This window comes from Polypterus senegalus, chromosome 12, assembly GCF_016835505.1.
Source record: "Polypterus senegalus isolate Bchr_013 chromosome 12, ASM1683550v1, whole genome shotgun sequence".
Taxonomy (NCBI): Eukaryota; Metazoa; Chordata; class Cladistia; order Polypteriformes; family Polypteridae; genus Polypterus; species Polypterus senegalus.
This window is the reverse complement of record NC_053165.1, coordinates 26,183,308-26,197,375: the sequence shown is the minus strand read 5'-3', so window position 1 is coordinate 26,197,375 and position 14,068 is coordinate 26,183,308. Positions and strand designations below refer to the sequence as shown.

General features: G+C 46.6%; 1 pseudogene; it reads left to right on the top strand.

The window, feature by feature from the left end:
* The first annotated feature begins 955 nt into the window (after nt 1-955).
* LOC120540198 lies at nt 956-7,742 on the top strand (annotated as a pseudogene).
* The last annotated feature ends 6,326 nt before the right edge of the window (nt 7,743-14,068 follow it).

The window sequence follows — 14,068 nt, the reverse complement described above, 5'->3', positions numbered from 1 at the left end:
CAGAGGACTGGACCCCCACCAATATCGAACTGCGCACTGTTACAGGTGAACGGACAGTAATGCCCGGAAAGAAACTGTTGTCTGTGGTGGTGGGGATGAGCCAGACCAGCCACGAATTCTGGCTCGCTGACATCAGAGATGAGTGCATTATTGGGTTGGACTTGTTGGCCCACTGGGGAGCACGTGTTGATGTGTCAAGGGCCGTCCTCTGCCTCAGTAATGAGACTGTGCCGCTCCGGTTGGGCTGGAACCGTCCTGGAAGGACTGCTAACTTAAATTCACCTGGACACCCCTGCTCACCAGCTCCCGACCGTTGCTTGGAAGTTACAAGGACTCAAGAGGACCCCCAGGAGAGTATTGCAGCTCAGACCAGTGTTTCCCAACTGCTTTCATCACACGACCCCCCATCATCTGAGACAGTTGCCGCTGTAGTGGAATTGGGCCGTCGAAGTGGTGAACATCTGAGCGCGCCACAGCAGGAGCAACTTCAGCACCTATTGAAAGACTTTGTGGACATTTTTGCGGCCCGAGAGGAGGACTGTACCAGGACAGCTCTAGTGAAACATCACATTGACACTGGCCACGCCGCTCCCATTCGTTTGCGCCCCCACCGATTGCCTCTTGCGAAGCGTCAAGCTGCTGAAGAAATGATTCGTGACATGGCAGCTAATGACATTATTGAGCCTTCGGACAGCCCCTGGGCTGCACCTATGGTCATGGTGCGGAAGAAAACGGGGGGTTGCGCCCCTGTGTGGATTTCCGTAGACTAAATGCAGTCACTCGCAAGGATTCATACCCACTGCCACGCATCGATGATGCATTGGATTATGTGGCTGGATCCTGTTGGTTCAGCACCTTGGACTTGCGCAGTGGGTATTGGCAAGTAGAACTGGCATCAGAGGACCGGCCCAAAACTGCATTCACCATCGGACAAGGGCTGTGGCAGTTTAAGGTGATGCCTTTTGGACTTTGTAACGCACCGGCCACCTTCGAAAGACTGATGGAGCGGGTCCTTAAAGACATTCCCCGAACCCGCTGCGTAGTCTATTTGGATGATCTGTTGATCCATGCCAGAGACTTTGACCAGGCTGTTCACAATTTAGGGGAGGTCCTGACAGCCATCCGTAGCGCCGGGTTGCGGCTGAACCCCGCTAAGTGTAACCTACTCACCCGATAGACCCAGTTTCTGGGACACGTGGTTAGCGAGACTGGGGTGGCTACCAACCCAGCGAAGGTGGCTGCCGTGAGCAACTGGCCCCCACCAGCCAACATCACTGAGCTGCGGAGCTTTTTGGGCTTAGCTTCATACTACAGAAGGTTTCTCAGAAACTTTGCAACCATTGCCAGCCCCTTGCACCAGCTGACAAGTAAGGGCCAGCAGTTTGGGTGGTCTGAGGACTGCGCAGCAGCTTTCCAGCAACTAAAAGCCGCCCTCATCAGTGCACCTGTCCTGGCTTACCCTGACCCCAACCAACCTTTCCTTGTGGACACTGACGCTAGCAATGTGGGGGTTGGGGCCGTACTCTCCCAGAGGGGGGAGACCAGAGAGAGAGTGGTGGCCTACTATAGCTGCAGCCTCAGTCGACCAGAAAGAAATTACTGCGTCACCCGGCGGGAGTTGTTGGCAGTGATCCTGGCAGTATGGCACTTTAGGCCCTACCTCTTGGGTACTAGGTTCACGCTTCGGACTGACCATGCTAGCCTTACTTGGATGTTAAATTTCCGGCAACCAGAGGGCCAGGTGGCAAGGTGGATGGAGATCCTCCAAGAATACGACTTCGAGATACAGCACCGACCAGGGCGGCAGCATGCCAATGCTGATGCCCTCTCCAGGCGTCCATGCCTCACCGGCGAGTGTCGATATTGCGTCGACAAGAAGAAAGAGGTCTGGGGCCATCATCAGCATCAGCAGGGCTAGATGACACTGATGGAGCAGGGAGCCGTTCACCACTGACCAGCTGAGGCAACTGCAGGTGAACGACCAAGTGCTAGTGAAGGTAAAGGGCTGGCTGGAGACCCAAGCATGTCCCGACTGGCAAACCGTGTCCTCCCAGGGGCCTGAGATCAAGTCACTTCACTCCCAGTGGGGCAACCTGGAGTTGCACGATGGCGTGGTCTACAGACGGTGGCAAGCACCAAGGGGGGGAATTAACCGTTTACAACTTCTGGTTCCCCAGGCTCTGCGCAGAGGTCCTCCGTTGGGTTCATGGAGCAGCTGGATCCGGCCACTTTGGGAATGCTAAGACAGTGCGACGGCTGCGGCAGCGGTTCTATTGGCCAGGGTGTCGGCAAGATGCAGAGCTGCATGTCCACTGCTGTGATATCTGTACCGCGCAGAAAGGACCCGGCCAACGCTCTCACGCCATTGCAGCAGTACCTAGTCGGGCACCCATGGAGAGGATTGGGGTGGATGTACTGGGTCCTTTTCCTGTCACCGAAGCCGGAAACCGTTTTGTCTTGGTCGCGATGGATTATTTCACAAAATGGCCAGAGGCATATGCAGTTCCTGACCAGAGTGCCTCCACAGCAGCTCAGCGGTTAGTGGATGAAATGTTCACCCGATTCGGAGTACCGGACGAACTTCACAGTGACCAAGGGCGGAATTTTGAGAGTCGGTTGTTTAAGGAGGTGTATCAGCGGCTGGGGGTGAAAAAGACCAGAACCACTCCCCTTCACCCTCAAAGCGATGGACTGGTCGAGCGTTTAACCGCACCCTGGCCACCCAACTTGCAATCCTGACCAGTCAGCATCAGAGAGACTGGGACCAACATTTGCCTCTGGTCCTGTGGGCGTATAGGACAGCAGTACAGGAGTCAAGTCAGTGCACACCGGTGGGGCTGATGTTCGGGAGAGAACTTCGCACGCCAGTGGATTTGGTGTTTGGCTCACCCCCTGAGCCTGAGATTGTTGGTGGGCCCGAACTGGACTATTTTAGGTGGTTGAAGGAGCGTCTGGACACCGTTCATCAACTGGCCAGGGAGGCCTAGAGGAAGCTGGAGCCCGCCAGAAATGGGCATATGACACTCGGGCTCATGGTCCGACTCTGAAACAAGGGGACAAAGTGTGGGTGTTTTGCTCACAAAGGAAGTGGGGACTGTCTCCCAAAATGACTCACCATTGGCAGGGACCTGTGGAGATTTTGGACCAAATTTCAGAGGTAGTTTTCCGGGTCCGAATGCCTGGACGGGGCAGACGGGTTGTGCTGCATAAGGACCGGTTAGCACCATACCACCCATTGACCCCAGTACAAGAAAGACCTGAAAACCAAAGTAGATCTCCAACCTCCACCCTCGGAGCCGAGACAGACATTGACAGACTCAGGACTGAGCCTGGCACGGGTGATGGAAAGTCAGGCAGGCCAAAGCGTGTCCGTCGCCGGCCAGGACATTTGTTAGATTTTTATTGTGAAGATTAGGGTTGTGGGGACACTAACCCTCTTGGGGGCTGTGTAATGACCCGGCAGTCAGCGCTGGCGGCATTGGTGCATTGTGGGTAATTCTGTAACGTTCACTGTTTGCGCTGGGCAAGCAAGGCAGTCGATTTTCCTTTTGTATTGGGAATGTATATGTGTATTGTGTTGCAGTTGCTTGGGGGGTTTGGGACATTTGTAGCCCAAGTATAATAAGTGTAGCAGTTACCATCAATGAGAAAGATGTCTTCAGAAATGACCTTGGCAATGGCCTTGCAATATGTTGAGCTTTGTTTCTGACTATCTGCTCTAATAAAGAGATACAAAAGGACAGAGCTGTGTGTTGCTAGATTTCATCTATGCAATTATTACGGAGACACTCGGAGTCGTGCGGTGTATGGGACACAAGTGCTCGCCTACTTAATGAGCTGGGTACAGCTGCGTGCATGACGCTGGCATTCCGCTCGCCGATAGCTTGGGGGAAGTGCACGGCAGAGTTCGGCTCCAAAAACTTCAATAATCAACCACGGGTTGCTACAATATATATATATATATATATATATATATATATATATATATATATATATATATATATATATATATATATACAGTATATACATACGGGTCGACACCAGACCAGAGAAGGAGTGGAAGAAAGAAAGAAAGAAAGAAAGAAAGAAAGAAAGAAAGAAAGAAAGAAAGAAAGAAAGATGGAGGTGGCTGGAGCAAGCAGGACGGAGGAGAGATAGAGAAAAAAATGGAAGGATCGGGAAATAAATGGTGAAGAAAAAGGAGGTTAGAAGACGTGAAGAGCCATCTTAGCAGCTACGATCTTGCCGCCCTGTAAGGATGAGACAGCACGAGCTGGGGCCTCGCGAAGGAGCGTTAGTTGGCAGCGCTCTAGGGGCTAGTTCGCCCCACTGAAAGTTTGAGTGAGTGGGGTGAGCAGGACAGGTCCTCCCGAAGGATCTGAGGAGCAACTGTGGGAGTGTGAAAAGATGAAGGGAGGAGAGCCAACCGTGGACGGTCTGGCAGTGACGACCGTAAGGAGGCCAAGACGGAGGTTGGCTGAAGGAGCAATGGGTGAGCCGGGGAGAAAGAGAGATGGAGGTGGGTCGGAGAGTAAAGGCAGAGACTGCATTTTAATTTCTGCATTTTTAACCTTGAGATTTAAAGGATTTATTTATTGATTATATCCTCAATGGACACTCGTTATATGGATTTATTGAAAACTGTTGCACTGCACTATTGACTTTTTTTTGGACATTGTTTGATTTTAATAAAAGCACTTTAGCATTGTTGGAAATATCCCCTGGCTTCATTTGAGAACTGTCCTCACTTGTCAGCTCAACTCGGTGACATTACTGACAGTGTTGGGATCAGGTGTCCCATAGGGACGTTGGGAGGGTGGAGCGAATCCGCATCATCACATGCTGCATTCACAAAACGAGCTACAGGTAACAAAGTGAGGTGCAAGAGCCTGCTTTCTTTTTCAAATGACCACATCTCATAAAGGGTTTGATTTCTTATTTACTTATTTTTTTTTGTCACGCATGTGCGCGTGGGGACCACCTTTAAGGCTCTGATGAGGAAAGCAATACCAGTCCAGGACGAAAGGGGGCGCTGGATGCTAACTGTATCTTCTCTTTCCGCCGCATGAAAACCAACGATGATGCCTAACTCCACCCACTGAGTTGGCCCCGCCCCTTCCACATCAGACACCATTAACAGTGAACTTTCATTTTGGTCCATCAGTAAGGACAGAACTGCCACTGACAGATCTTTTTGCTGCAAGACTGAATCAAACTCCCCCTTCTTTGTGTCCGGGGAAAATTTTTGTTGTTTTTTTGGTTTAATGGCTAAGTAAATAATAATTTCATATTGTAATAATAATCATTATCAATATTAATTAACAATTAATATTTTTTAATATTAATAACATTTGTTTTTGTTGCCTTCAGTCACACTTTCTAAACCAACATTGATACTCTGTTTCATAATATCTGTGCAGTCTCAAAGACGGTGGTTAATACCTAATAACATTCTTGTCTTAAAAATGGATGCCCTTTTTTATGTTTGGACCCACCAGCCCCATTGCAAGTATTTTTAATATTTTTTTTTAAAAAAAGCCTTCACTTTAGAACATAATTTTATTTGACAAATTCATTTATATATCATAATTATGAAGAAATCACTTTGACTTATCCTGTAGAGTTGAGGCCAAGGAGGCGGGGCCACCTAATGATGCAGGCCATGTGACACCTCACGCCTTATCATACACCATTGATGGGCTTTACAGACCACTCTCTGTGTCCATGGAGGAGCAGAATCCCACCCTCAATGACCCACACTATGTAATCATATGGGACATATGCCATGGATTCAGGCTCAGCCAAACATATCAGTGAAATTTCTTCCATCATATTCCCCATTCCTCAATTCATTTTTTTCATTCATTTTCATGAATGCTACGACAGAGGTTTGCCAGGTGTTCACTCTGTTAGGGCTGATTTAGACCTTCCGTGAGATATTTCAACCAACTGCAATGTTAGGTAGCATACTCAGTGTGAGGTTGATGAAGCTATGCAACTCACCACCAGGGACGAAATAGATGAAAGGTGGCCATTATTGTGCTATTCTGCTATTATACATCGTGATCAGTGGACAGATTGTGAGGGAGCTAAGAAAATGGCAGAACTAATACTAATAATTTACAGGCATCTGGCCACAGGAGTAAACAGAAAAGAAAAGATCACTCAATATTTGAGCTCAAAAGTTTTAGGCAATGAAGTCATTAATGATGGCACAAAAGATAAAGGGTCCCATCAGCAGGAGCTCCATCTCCATTGGCAGTGGTTCCAGAATAAGTGGCCATCTCCCGATGACTGCCCAATTTTATATCATGTCCCACCCAGAAGGGGCTGAAGGGCGACGCTTCCACCTCTCAAAATGGCTGCTTTTGAAGAAAAAATAATGTTAATGACGGGCAGCATGGTGGCGCAGTGGTAACGCAGTTAGGAGACCTGGGTTCGCTTCCCGGGTCCTCCCTGTGTGGAGTTTGCATGTTCTCTCCGTGTCTGCGTGGGTTTCCTCCCACAGTCCAAAGACATGCAGGTTAGATCCGTTGGTGATTCTAAATTGTCCCTAGTGTGTGCTTAGTGTGTGTGTGTGTAAGCGCCCTGCGGTTGGCTGGCACCCTGCCCGGGGTTTGTTTCCTGCCTTGTGCCCTGTGTTGGCTGGGATTGGCTCCAGCAGACCCCCGTGACCCTGCAGTTAGGATATAGCAGGTTGGATAATGGATGGATGGATGTTAATGGCAGCGCCCCCTCTCGTCACAGGAAGGTCACCCCCAAGTGAACATCAGTAACACTCACGCATGACATTATAATAAAGGTGTCAAGAGTTTTCTATACTTGACTTGCTTTTGCAGGAAGAACCTGTTAAATGTCCTTTGGTGTAATAAAACAGCATTTATTTGAACTCTTGACTGTGGCAGTACACTTGTGTCTGGAGCCTTGGGGTTTGGGGGGGGGCACCCCTTTGGGCCACCACCAGTTTCCCTGCAAGTCACAGGCGTACCGCCAATAGAAAAATCAACCGATTTAATAATGAAAATAAATCACTCCTCTGACAACTCAAGAGTCAGATATCCATGAGCGCGCTGCTCCTCTTTACTTTACACTTTCACATGACATGAAAACACTTTGGGTTCTCCTGATACCCATAATGCTTTCAAAGTCGCATTTTACGTTAGTTTGGAGTAGTTGCTGAGACAGGGAGGTGACGTCTCTAGGCTAGGCTGCTAAATTTGGGATATCGTGTTGGGCGAGTGCTTGGCTAGTGTGTCATGTGAACCCGGCACTTCCCTTCTGTGTACTTTCCCTAATTGGCCGGACCGTGCCCCCCATGATTATGGCTTGTCTTGTGACTGTTTTAGAACAGATGTGAGAGATTTGGGGTTGGAGAGCGGATCTAAACTGAGGCTTGCTTCAAACTAAATGGCATAGTTGTTGCCACTGTCTCCAGACTCCTTTCTCGCGTTGGGTTACACAGTCTGAACAGTGCCCTTTCATCTGCTTGTGGTGGGTATTCATGTGATTTTCTATTTCTTTCTTCTCTTTCTTTTTATTTTTTCTTTCTTGGAGTAAAGAGAATTATGTTAAGGGGATTGCTCCCTTCTAATAGGAAGAAAGGGGGAGAGAAGTGCTCCGGCACCAGCTGTAAAGGCCAAGTTGGCATTGAGTTCATCTGTGGTAAAGCAACTGAAAACCGAGCTCCTGCACTTCTTGGCACTGCATGGCATTTAAACAGACTGCATGGTGCTGACATGTGAACTTTCACTGAAACTTTTATTTTCTGTATTCTCATAGCCCAACACAGGGGGAACCAACACCTATTAACCCTTGAACCACCGTAACCGGCTATGATCAGTTCCCAGTACAATTTGTCAGCCCGCCGGAAACAAGAATATTCGGCGACATTCATTAGTTGAACACCGCAATTGGCTATAGGCGGTTCATATTTCAATTTGACAGCACGCCAGAGCCGATCAGTCCGTGCCGTACATTTGTTGAGCAGCCAGCTCATGACCCCTGCCAACATCACTGTCCCTGGGATTCTGCACTAGACTAACCAGCATTGGCCTCTGTGTGCTTGTGTGCAGCCAGTTCATGTGCAGTTGGCTCGGTGATTTACTGAATTTCATCAATGGCGTCAGTTGCACCTTCTACATATAATACGAGATTGTTGCAGTAGTTTTTACAGTTCATTAGCAGTGTGTGAAATGATCAGTGCTGCAGTAATTGTGATGCTCTTTGCATGAAAAAACTATGTGTTCCATTAAAATTTCACTCTTAATGAATTGTGACGTTTCCTTAAAAAGTGCAGCAAAAACGTATTTGGTGTCCAGGGGGGTGCATTAATCCCCCAAGTATGTGGCAGCCAAAGGGTTAAGAACACCTAAGATTCCAACACCCTTAAAATAGTTACATCGCTATATATTACCTTTACTTAAATACAGTGGTGTGGCGGACAGCCGGGCCCCTTCGACACTTGGTCCAGGGAAACAGCCATGGGCGACATACTACTTCCCCCAGAATGCATGGTTGCAGCCCCCCTGGGTGGCATCGGGGTCACAGACATGGGACTTTGGAGCTCAGCCCTGTTGGGCTCCATGGCTACCACCAGGGGGAGCTGCACGGCTTCCTGAGCCCGTGTGAACCCCACCGTTATGTACCATATGATTGTGAACACCGGCGGAGCCAACCAACTGGACATCATTCTCCACGAGAGCAGCAAGAGGCAAAGTGTGCTCTTCAACACAGCCATTCCAGATGACGTGAACATCTCAGTGAAAAAGGCGGAAAACTCAGGCAATACAAAGACCTTGAGATTGAAATTTTGCACATCTGGAATACACAGTGTCACAAAAACCAGAGACGGGAGTCATAAAAGGTTTGGGGCAGCCACCTGTAGAAGGTTCACTGGCTAAAAAAAAGGGGAAATTAATAGCACTGATGTGCATAGATTGAAGTCCAAAACAGAACTGATCAGGTTAGTCGAATATGGCGGCTTTAAGGCTCTGAAAAGGAAGTGATGTCATCAAGGGTGGAGGCGGAAGGGTCCTCTTCCATAGCTCGGACCCGAACGTGATGTCATCAAAAGGGCCGGAACCGGAAGTCTCTTTATTCATGGGTTCTCCACTGGAAGTGATGTCATTCAGGTCAGAACTGGAAGTGATGTCATCAGGGCCAGGTGGAATTTCCCGTGAACGCTCTGCAGGAAAGTGAGAAAAAAGGTCAGTGCACTCTTCCGCCACCCCCTGGTCTGACGTGGAATTACTCTCATTTAGACCCTTTAGCTGTCTCCCATGCTCACATGTGTGACAATAGGCTCATGTGATTGAAGAACTTGAAACCACTCAGCTAGCTCTCCTAAAATGAAGAACTGCCCTCCTTGGAACTGCTCACATACTTGGTGAAGTCCTTACCACCATCGGCCCAAAGGAACCCAGTGGATTCCCAGTCAAAGAGGTAGTAAATTCAGCAAATGCAAAGACCTTGAGTTTGAGATTATGTGCAAGTGGAATACAAAGGCTTGTGTGATTCCGGTTGTAATCAGAGCACTTGGAACTTCTTGACCACACAGAGGCAGAAGATCACCCTCCTCAAAACTGTCTACATATTTCATAAAGTCCTTACCATCGGACAATAAGAAGTCCTTACTGTTCGACAATAAGACCAAAGGAACCTACTGGACTCCCAGTCAAAGAGCTAGAAAATGTAACAAATGCGAAAACCTTAGCATTGAGATTTCGCACATTTGGAACACAAAGGCTCATGTGAGTGAGATCGTCATCGGAGCACTTAGAACTTCTCAACTAGTTCTCCAAAAATATCTTGATAAACTGCCGGGTAAAGTGAGTGCCACCCAGAAGCAGAAGATCTTCCTCCTTGAAACAGCCCAAACACTTCATAAAGTACTCACCATTGGATAATAAGAAGTCCTTACCATCGGACAATAAGGCCAAAGGAACCCAGTGGACTCCCAGTCAAAGTGGTAGAAAACTCAACAAATACAAAGACCTAAGGTTTGAGAATTCACACATGTGGAACACAAAGGCACATGCGAGTGAGGTCGTCATCGGAGCACTCAGAACTTCGCAATCGGGTCTCCAAAAATATCTTGATGAGTTGCCAAATCAAGTGAGTGCCATCCAGGAGCAGCAGTGCCCACATACCTGGCAAAGTTCTTCAAAGTCACACACTGAACCACTTTTAATCCCACAAGTACATCAATAGGAATGTGAAGAAAGGCAAAACGGATTCAAATAAAAAATCCACAGACATCTACCCAGTTGGTAATTGTACATGTGGCACAGTAGCACTAGCTTTTCATCTAGTGACAATTCCACAATATCAGAAAGGTGTCTTGCCATTAGTGACAGCGACCACTGAGGTCTGAGGTTAATTATCCACCAGTCCTTTAACCTGTCAGCACTTTGATCCAATGTTACATCACAGGGCGTGGTGTTATAACCAGCCTTGAAAGGAGTGCCAGGCCACCATGGGTCACAGTTACGCACATACTCCCACATATGTAAAGACCTGGCAGATGTGTTGTAGGGATATGGAAGGAAGCCAAAGTATCAGGAGAAAGACAAAAGGAAACATGCAAATTCCACACTAGCGTTGAGCCCAGGACTCTAGTGTAATAAAGGCAACAGTACTAAACTCTGCACCACCACACTACACCTTTAAATGAAGAGTATGTCACTTGTGTCACTCAGGGAGGTTTTAAATGTGTTCTGAAGAAGAAATGCTTAGTGGTCTTTAGGGTGTTGGGAGAGCTCATCTTTTTTGGTACAGCAGTAGCACATCTGACAGCCATTTAGAGTTTCCTGTGGCACCAGGACGGGAGGGACAGCCCTGCTCTCTGCCGCCAACAGGAGATATTTATAAGACATCTAAAAAAGAGGCTAGCCGATTTGGCGGTCCAAAAAGAAAAAAAAGAATGGAGGCATTCTAAAATAGGAGCTAAATGGATCAAAGCTGGGTATCTGAGGACTGGTGAGCCCAGGAATTGCGTCTCATCGTGAGACTCATCAGGAGGTGTCAGCTTGCTGCTCCCTCTAAAATCATCCCACGGACTGCATTGCTGTCTCCTGGTTTTTGTTCCTTTCTTCACTCAATCTCTGTTTTCCCAGTTTGGATGTGTGATGTGGCCAGTGTTTGGGGTGGCAGCCAAAAACGATTATACCCAAAATTCTCCTCCACTGCTTCATTTTGTGTACCCAGCAGGAAATGAAAAACTGCCAAAGCGAGCAAGTTTGCCTTTTATTTACTTACCATTGCTGTGCTACGAAAACCATCTGCTGCCAGCTAACACATGTGCCAGGCTGGACTTGAAACCCAGGGGGCTTCTACTTCTCTTCACTTTACTGCAGCTTTGCAGGTTGAGACCACATGAAATGTCTGGAGACTGAACATATTAAAGAAAGAAAGAAAGAAAGAAAGAAAGAAAAAGAAAGAAAGAAAGAAAGAAAGAAAGAGAAAATTTCCAACACAGTGAATGGTCATCACCATAAGAAACACTAACTCTGGTGGCCCTTGTGGGTATCGAGCAAACACAACATTTCAGTTCTGACAATTTCTTGGTCATATGAAACATAATTGGTATTGATGCATCAAACCAGCTAACACATGTGCCAAGATGGATGTGGAACCCAGAGGGTGTCTTCATCATCTTTTCATGTTTTTACCTTTTCTTCTTTTTTCTCACCTTTTCTTCTTCTTTTTCTTCATCATCATCCTTTAATCTTATTCACCTTTTCTTTTTTTTCTTCCACCAGGATGCAGTCAATGGTAGACTTCTTGGGTGTAAAACAAGAATGCTCTTCTTCTTTACCTTAGCTTTGCCTTTTCTTATTCTTGTTTGGCATCTTTTCGTCTTCTTCACCTTTTCTTCATCATCATCGTCTTTTCACCTTTTTCACCTTTTCTTCTTTTTCCTCATCTTTTCTTCTTTTTCTTGTCTCCACCTTTTCTTCTTGTTCTTCGTCATAATCATCATCCTTTCATCTAATTCACATTTCTTTCTTTTTCTTCACCTTTTTTCACTTCTTCTTCATCCTTTCATCGTAATTATATTTTCTTCTTTTTCTTCACTTTTTCTTCGCTTATTCTTCATCATCATCATCATCATCATCCTTTGATCTCATTTACCTTTTGTTCTTTTCTTCTGGCAGGATGCAGTCAATGGTAGACTTCTTGTGTGTAAACCAAGAATGCTCTTCTTTTTAACCTTATCTTCACCTTTTCTTATTCTTGTTTGGAATCTTTTTTTCTTCTTCACATTTTCTTCTTTTTCTTCATCATCATCATCTTTTCATCTTTTTCACCTTTTCTTCTTTTACTTTGCCCTTTCTTCTTCGGTTTTTCATCTTCTTCACCTTTTCTTCTCTTTATCTCCTTCTTCTGTTCACTTTACAGTGACAAACAATGGAGATTACATCAAATGTCTGTTGCCTACACAATTTTTAAAAAAATGGACTTTTCAACAAAGTGAATGGCCACCACCATAAGAATGGCTAACTTTGGTGACCTTATTAGGCATGGAGAAAACTTGGCATTTCATCTCAGACCAATTTCCAGAGCCTACGAAACATGGATGGAGCTGGTGCATCAAACCAGACTGAACCTGATAATCCTAAAAGTAATGAAGATAATATGGAACAGTGGAGGAGAGCTCCTGAGGACAAGTAAGGCAAGACTAATGAAGAGGGTGCCCTCTGGAGGATGAACCTTCCATGAGGCCGATAACCTTAGAGCAAGGCTTCCTAAACTGGTCCTGGATTGGCACCTTTGGGTTGCGAGTTACTGCTGCATTTAAAGGTAAATGGGTGACAGATGGATTGTGAAGTGGTGGCCGTGGGTTGGTTAAGCCATTTACTCTGACAAAGTTTTTCTTCACACAGAGAACCACAGATACGTGGAATAAGTTGCCAAGTCGTGTGGTAGACAGTTGGACTTTAGGGACCTTCAAAACTCGACTTGATGTTATTCTGGAGGAGTTAAACGGATAGGACTTGGGGAGCTTTGTTGGGCTGAACAGCCTGTTCTCGTCTAGACTCTTCTAATTTTCTAATTTCAATTTCAGACATGACTGGCTATGTTAAGCTGTCCCCTTCCCCTCAGGACATTTTAACTAGATTTGTTTTTTGTCAACCTTTTACGTTGCAACCGAAGTCTGATAGAGTGGCAACAGAAATCAGTGAAAGAACGTTATTGTTAACAAGATCCGGCAGTCACTGTCACATTTATCAAACTAACACATTTAACTAGAGTCCTTAAAGAGTATTTTATGAGAACTGGGGGTCCACAGAAAGTATCCCAGCCAACAATCCCCCTTAACTCCCAGTCAAAGCACAGCATCTTAGTCTGGACTGTGTCCTTCACTGACCATGGCTGTTCAACTGACTTCATAAGCGGCTGTGACTGTATTTGTGCTGCCGAAGAGTCTGAGCTCGACTGTGGAATACACAAAGGACAAGAACGTTTACTTTGGATAAGCCAAGCTACATTATTGTGCCGTGCAGGTTACCATACCTGTGCTGCACACTCGCTGTGCGGACCCCAGTATGTATGAACTCAGCGGTCAATGCACTGCTATGCAGCCCCTTTTGTTCTCATTCTGTTTCTCTGCAAAAGCTGATTTCTTTCATTTTCTTTACTGAAAGTGCTTCACAATCTCCAGGATTACCTTGAAGGTCCCAAATGTCTCCAGTGGTATCCTTCATTGAGGTTTCATAGTAGGGCTTCATTCAGGGCACATCTGCATCCAGCATTATTAGTAGAGACAGACTTTCCCATAGCCATCATCTCGTTAGCCAAGAAAATCTGCTTCATATCTGCTCTGGCGTTCTGGTGCTCTGTTTTGTTTTTGTTTTTTTTTTTCCATTTGCTTTGAAAACCCAAGGAACAGAGAGTCCTGTTACACATTAACTGCAAAGGGACCAGCTGCTGTGACCAAGTGACCTGCCTTCACCACTGCGCCAGGACTCCACATTTTCACCAGCTGTGGGATATGAATGCTGCCTTTCCTGCCTGCTAGACTGAAAACACGTGAGCGGGCGCCCCGATCGCCCTTCTGTTTCCAGGC